General features: G+C 44.5%; 1 protein-coding gene across 2 annotated transcripts in view; it reads right to left on the reverse strand.

The window, feature by feature from the left end:
• The window catches only part of CNTN3 (contactin 3), a 340,485-nt gene extending 335,087 nt beyond the window's left edge, over positions 1 to 5,398 (reverse strand). Inside the window, exon 1 of one of the 2 annotated variants that reach the window (XM_050778567.1) lies at positions 5,340 to 5,398. The gene's annotated coding sequence lies outside the window, so the exon portion shown is untranslated. Of the gene's footprint in view, positions 1 to 4,694; positions 5,311 to 5,339 lie in introns of those variants that run through there. The other variant, XM_050778566.1, reaches the window with a different exon arrangement.
• Between the last annotated feature and the right edge of the window lie 1,711 nt (positions 5,399 to 7,109).

The following is a 7,109-nucleotide window of genomic DNA, read 5'->3' on the forward strand; positions in this document are numbered from 1 at the left end:
CACGGGAATAAGGAGAGTGGGGTGGAATTCATGGGTGTTCCAAGCACATGCAAGAACACTGAAGCCAAAAGGGCCATGTTGAGTCTTCAAGGAAGTTTTAGAAGACCCATACATTACAGTTGCAGTGTTAAGTATCAGGGGAGAATTAGGGAGAAGTCACATATAGACAGGCTGCATCAGTAGCATATTTTTCTCTATGCAGTGGGTGTCCAATGACCTAAGGGGTCAGCCTCATGGATTAATATAGCACTGCACGTCAGATAGTTTGGAACAAGAAAGAGAGTGAGGAGAAAGTCATTTCTTAATCTCCTGCATTAGGTAAGAAGTACTTAGAACCCAGCCTGGCACACTGCTTGAATGAACATTCTTGTATTTGTAATCAGTGGACTGGTTACAACGGCAAAGGGAGAAGATGGTGACAAAGACCACTGACTCCAGATGCCCTGATGACCACAATGATAGCTAAAGAAAGAACAGACCACCTAAGCTCTTAGGAAATAGATTGCGAGGAAAAATAATACTTCCATTTTGGACAACTTTGGTTTGAAGTAGCAGCTGTCCAAGAGATGTACGAGATCATGGGCAATTAACAGGAAGAATACTGTCAAAGTCAGCTGCAGACTTCTGCTGAATATGTACCTTCTTGAGAGGATCTTTGGTTACATATGGCAAACTCAGCAGACCAACAAGCTTAGTTCTCATAGGTTATCAAACTCCACAGTGAACCAGATACTTTGACAGAAGCTGCTTTGTAATAGTGCGTAAAATAGATGTGGTAACTGCTTACAAGGTAATTACAGAATATAAACATACAATCAGGTAAGGAAATGTACAGTTCCAAGTTATACTAAGTACTACCAAGGAAATGAACATAAAGAGCCTATCAGAGGTGCCCTCATTCAGGGGAGGAAGGAAATCAGAGAGCTCTCTCTAAGCAAATGATATTTACACTGTGGCCTAAGGGATGAGTAGCAGTCAAAAACTATGTGGGCCAGACTCAGTGGCTCATACCTGTAATCTCAGCACTTTGGGAGGTTGAGGTGGGCAGATCATTTGAGTCTAGGAGTTCAAGACCAGCTTTGGCAACATGGGGAAATCCCATCTCTACAAAAAATCCAAAAATTAGCCAGGGCATGGTGGTATGTGCCTGTAGTCCCAGCTACTTAGGAGGCTGAGGTGGGAGAATCACTCGAGCCCGGGAGGTCAAGGTTCCAGTGATCCATGATCACACCACTGCACTCCAGCCTGGGTGACAGAGTGAGACCCTGTCGAAAAGAGAAAAAAAAAAAAAGTCAACCCTGTGAGTTTGTGTGTGTGTGCACATGTGTGTGTATGTGTGTTTAGGGGGTTAGAGCTGTACAGGGTTACTCGGCAAAAGAACAGAATGATCCCTAAGATAGGAAAGAGCTCAACAAATCTTCAGAAATGAAAAAGGGCCTAAGAAACCCTTGTTCCAAAAAGCTTGCTAGGAATTGTCGAAGAGACAGAAGTGTTTAAATCCTACGCAGCCTTGCAGGTAATATTTAATAGTTTGGATTTTACTCTGAGTGCAATGGAAAGCCATTTAAGCATTCTGAGTAGATGAGGACTAATTTAACTTACATTAAAAAAAAAAAAAAAACTGTCTTGGCTGCTATGCAGGATGATTTGGGGGAAGAAGTACGAAAGGAGCCAAGGAAGCCAATGTAGCTATCCCAGGAGAGAAGATGGGGACTTGGACAAGGAGGATGTGGGTGAACATGGAGGAAAGTGGGCGAATGTGAGAAATATTTCAGGGTTAGAACAAGGACACATAAGGTCTGAGTTGTACTAGTTCCCCAAAATAAAAGTACTTGAATTATTGTGATGGTGTCACGAATTATTTACCCAATTAAAACAGTATACTGACAGCCTCATTTGTTAGTAATATAATCAAGCGGTTTTGAAATATGGATCTCATATCTTAACATCTGAAAGGTAATCAAAGTCAAGGGACTTAAAAAACAAATGGGACAAAATTGTTCTCTTGCTTTAGAACATAGAAAATTTACAAGCTGAGTTATAAAGGCACCTAAGAGAGTGCTATGGAATCACTATAACATAGATAATCTATTTCTTCAAATGCCAATATGTCTGCAACAAGAAATATGCAAACTCACTGAATTATTTTATCCTACTTAATAAAATAGTCATTTTTCCTCATTCTTTGCAAGGCAGGTTCTTGTGCAGTAAAGATTCTACAAATATTTACATTCCAAGTAGCAAAGCTGTTTGAAATGCTATAAAGTTCTGCCAGCACTTCTATTACAAACCCTTATTTCTTGTTTATAACATGTACATAAAAGGGGGAAAATAAAAATGTACTATGGATTGAAACTTGGCATACAAAGTTTCAACCAGGGACTGCATTTCTCCTGCAGCAAATTTTCCAAAGAAATTTCCCACTGTGTTTAAGAGATGAGCGCAGGGGAGACTATAAGATAAAAACGATTTGAAACATTTCTGAAATGTTTATACAAATTGGATATGAGACTGAGATCTGTCACCCCTCAATTTCAAAGAAATGTTCTATCTTAAACTGTTCCATGGCCCCATATTCTCTTGCCAACCATCTTTGCAACAATGATATTCTCCATTGCACTTTTATCAAGCATAAGAAATAGTCCACCAGCATTAAGTGATTAATTATATATGCATGTTAAAATTATACACATATGCATGTGTGCATATTAAAAACTACAAGTGAGCACCTTAAAGATGCTCACCTTCATAGAGACAAAGTACTTTGCTAAGGTAAGAAAGCTTAAGGCAGACTGGTGGTGACAACTAAATCAGAGACAGTAGGCAAGCATGCAGAGCATCAATAAATCCTCCTGCCATCTGAATATATTCCACTACATAAAATTAACATAATTTTTACCGCTAACAACTTACTAAATGGTGATTGGAAACCAGTCAAAGCTTCTCTGTTTTGTAGCATTGCCACAATATAGTGATACACATATCTGGCAGTTTACAAGGGGCAATTATATCTATATACTATTTCAGCATGAAACATATTAAGAGTTAATGAGAACTTCAAGTTGGACACTTAAATTATGCAGTAAAAACAAAGCTGGAAGATGTGTACTGAATATGTAAGAAGGAGTTAGGAACTTGTAAAAGAGAAAGATGCATATTTTGCAAGCAGAGCAAAGAGGCTATTAGTTTGTAATAACTAGGCATATATGAAATGTGACAGTGATAAAATTGAACATAAATCAGCAAAGGAAAGGCTACAGCTCATTGTCCACAGCTAATCTTTGCTCTACTTGAAACTGCTCAGCACTTTGCTCCTATTAAATGCTTTGTTGCCATTTTAAGGTACACTTGGGCTATCTGGTTGTGTTGTGAAGGATATTTAAAAGTTAGAATTCTCCTGGAGAAATGAACTTAACACCTTCATGTCTTCGGGCTGACATTAATGACATCCAGACAGTGAGGAGGACATGAGGCTGAATGTTATTGTCTGTGGCAGCCACAGCCTGAATCTATTACCCTGCATATCAATTAGCCACTCGGTGTCTCGGCTATCCTACTTTTAGACAGGAGGGCCACTTGCATGCATTCAGTCTTACTATTCATCTTATAAAAATGTACAGCAATTTGCTATATTTCCCTGGTGGGTACTGATCATTTTGGGGGTCCTCAAATCACATGTTGACTCTCAACTAATTTCAAGCAAGCATTCAAAGATCAATAATTCCTGACCCCACTCTTTACTATTTGCAAGCAAGCATCCTTCCATTTAGTGAGACTGAACCCGATCAGATTTCTTTAATGAACATTCACAAGAACCTGTCCCACTGCAACCAATGACATGCACGTATTAGGCATCTTACAAATGTTGAACAAATTGGTGTGAATCTTAACCTGCAGGCAAGTTCCTCCCTAGTCCCATGACCCACAAATGGTTAAAACCATGAACCAAGATGCCAGGTTACTGCAGCCAAAGTCAGGTTAGTAAACACATCTAGCAAAGCAAAATTAACACATTTGACTTGATATTGAGATATAAGCTCTTTCAAAAGCAATTACTCCTCCTTTCAATCTCTGAAGGGCTCTGACTCATTGTTCTGATTAATTCCTGTTTTTAATCTATTTACAGATCAGGATTCTTTTTCAGCTAGTGTGATATTCATCTCTGTGGGGGTAGACAGAAACCACAGCACGTACAGTCTTCCTACTTTTTTTTTTATTTTTTTTAGTTATTCTTGCTTAATCATTTTTAAATTATTTCTGGATTTACCTACTCACCATATGAGCTGGGGTTTCTGACCTCCCTCCTGCACATCACTCCCTCCTTGTCTGTTGCTTTTTCTAGCTCTGTTTCCCCGCATCTTGGGTTGAGGTGAACAGACTGGCTACCCCTTTCCCAGAGCTCTGTTCCCCTTTCTTTGCCTCTGAAAGGAGGTTTGCTGTCCTTACCATAGCGGGCACCATTTGTTATTAAATAATTCCTCTGGGCACATCTCCTTGCAGTACATCAATAAGCAAATGCAATACAGGGAAGGACATACGGATTGGAGAGCTGTACGGAGCTTTGCACAAGCAGAGCCCAGAAGCTGTTCGTTCATTTCACGCGACCAAAAAAAAAAAAAAAAAATTCCTGATAGTGCTATGACTCGGGTGCCCGGTTGGCACTTCCTGGTTTTCTCTTTCTGGTATTCTGTTACCTGCTTGGTTAGCTTTGCAGGGCTCCTCAGAGAACACAGAAACAGCTGAAACCAGGGTCCGAGCTCGGGAAACCTGGACTACAGCGCATCAGGGTAAACCTGGCAAATAAACGCGACGGGGAATTCCGTCCCAAGCTGCTGATCTGTGAGTAGAAAGAAAATGCAGCTTAGAAAACTTGATCGCTAATGAAAGAATCCTCCACCCTAGCTTTCTCAGACCTGGGAATCTGGGCCTGGGGGGTGGTTCCGGCAAAAAGGTATCACATTCCCACATCCTGCATCACGCACCTGGAATTGTTCCTCAGCATCCCTACGAGTCACAACTTTTTTCCCCCAACTTTCACTGGTCAAATCCACCGCGCAAAGAGCAAGCCCGAGGGACCTACCACTCAATTTTCCGCGCTCCCGCTGGGGAATGCAGTCTTCCCAACCCGAAACCAATCCTCGCCCCAGAAAGGGAAAAATAATCTTCCCAAATCAAGTCAGCTGAGAGAAGCATCTTTTTTCCTTGACCCGTCGGGTGCATTTCCCTGCAAACAAACTTTGGGGCTGAGGAGCCATGAAGCGAGTGCGTAAAGTTTGCCCTGGCAGGTGGCTCATCCCTGTGGCCCAGCCGGCGCCAGGAACCGGGCATGCTGGACTTACCTGGTCTCTGCAGCTTGCCAGACGCCCGCCCCGCTGGCCCACCCGCCGCCGCCGTTAGTCCGGGCCCGGGGGGCCGTCGTGCGCGCCCGCGTAAGCCGCCGCCGCCGCCGCCGCAGCGCCCTCGTCCGCACGGTTCCCAGCCCAGCCCCTGGCGCCAGCCCGCCAGCCGCTGTCGCCGCCGCCGCCACCACGCGCCAGGCTGCTGTGGCTGCTGCCGGCGCCCAGCGAGCGCTGCCTGCGCCTCCGCCACTCCGGCTCCGGCTCCGGCTCCGGTTCCGACGCGGAAGCTGGAGGGAGGGGAGACCGGGCGGACTGGAAGGAGGGAGGGGCGGGGAGCGCAGCGGAGCAGCCAACTGGGTCCTGTGCCTCGCGTCTGTGGCGCCCCTCGCGCCTCTGCGCCGGCCGGACCCCGCGCCGCCCTGCGCTCGGCCGCGTGCACCCACGTGTGTTCGGCCTCCGCAGGGCCCTGGGCGGCGGCGCGGGATGGGCGGCGGTCACCGTGTCACCTCCGGGTGGCCTCGTGCCACGCAGTTGGGGCCCGGGGAGCACGGGGTTAAGGCAGGAATTCCACTTCTAGGAAAGCCTCCTGCAGCTGCGCTCCCATAAGTGCGCAAAGATTGCCAATTTTAATATTAAAGCGGATAATTATTAAGGGCTCGCTATGTAGCAGGCAGTGGACTGCGCTATTTAAATGAATTAGTTCATGCAGTCCCCAGAGCAACCTGGATCTATTATTATTCCCGGATTTAGTGATGAGGGAATTGATTTGCCTAAGGTTTCAATGAGTCAGTTGTGAGAATAATCGCAATTATATTCTGTCAAGGACCCTATGAAGTATATCTTACCACCTTAATTTGCCCAGGTATACACACAGTGGTGAGTTGCAGAACCCGGACTTGAATAAGCCTGTTGAAGTCCTGAGCCTTTGCGCTGAACCGCTGCTGACTTACTTCCAGTCAAACCCGTGCCAACACTGCAACTTCACTTGTACGAAAAACAATTGGGAACAACCTACCTGTCCTTCATTAGGAGAGTGGCTGATAAAATACAGTGGAGACATACAGCGGCAGAGAGAAAGGTGCATCTACTAGAATTGGCATAAATGACCTCCAAGAGGTATCCTTAGAGGCTGGGCGGAGGTGGGTCACTCCAGTAATGCCAGCACTTTGAGAAGCGAAGACAGGTGGATCACTTGAGCCCAGGAGTTTGAGACCAGCCTGGGCAACATAGGGAGACTTTGTCTCTACAAAAAACAAAAACAAACAAACAAACAAAAGTTTAAATTAGGTGGGAGTCATGGCACGCACCTGTTGTCCCAACTACTCGGGAGGCTGAGGTGGGAGAATCACTTGAGGGATCACTTGAGCCCAGGAGGTGGAAGCTGCCATGATTGTGCCACAGCACTCCAGCCCAACAGACTAAGGGAGCCCCTGTCTCTAAATAAATAAATAAATAAATGGTATCGTTAGGAGAACGTGGGACATGTACTGTTGATTGGCACAGGAAAGTTGGTACCTGTAGCGGTTTTGTGCTTACATACACACACACACAGACACACACGCTTTTATGTGTATGTATCCATATTTATGCATTCACAGTTTCTAAAAGGATGTCTCAGGATTCTGTTAACAATTGTTAGTCCTGGTGAGTGAGACTGAAATTGGGGCAGAGGAGACTTTATACTTTTCATTTTATAATTCTTTGACATTGGTTTAAAAATGTATCATGTTGTCCCTTCATATTAAATAATCTAGTCACATTTAATTAGAC

This window comes from Macaca thibetana, chromosome 2 (genome assembly GCF_024542745.1).
Source record: "Macaca thibetana thibetana isolate TM-01 chromosome 2, ASM2454274v1, whole genome shotgun sequence".
Taxonomy (NCBI): domain Eukaryota; kingdom Metazoa; phylum Chordata; class Mammalia; order Primates; family Cercopithecidae; genus Macaca; species Macaca thibetana.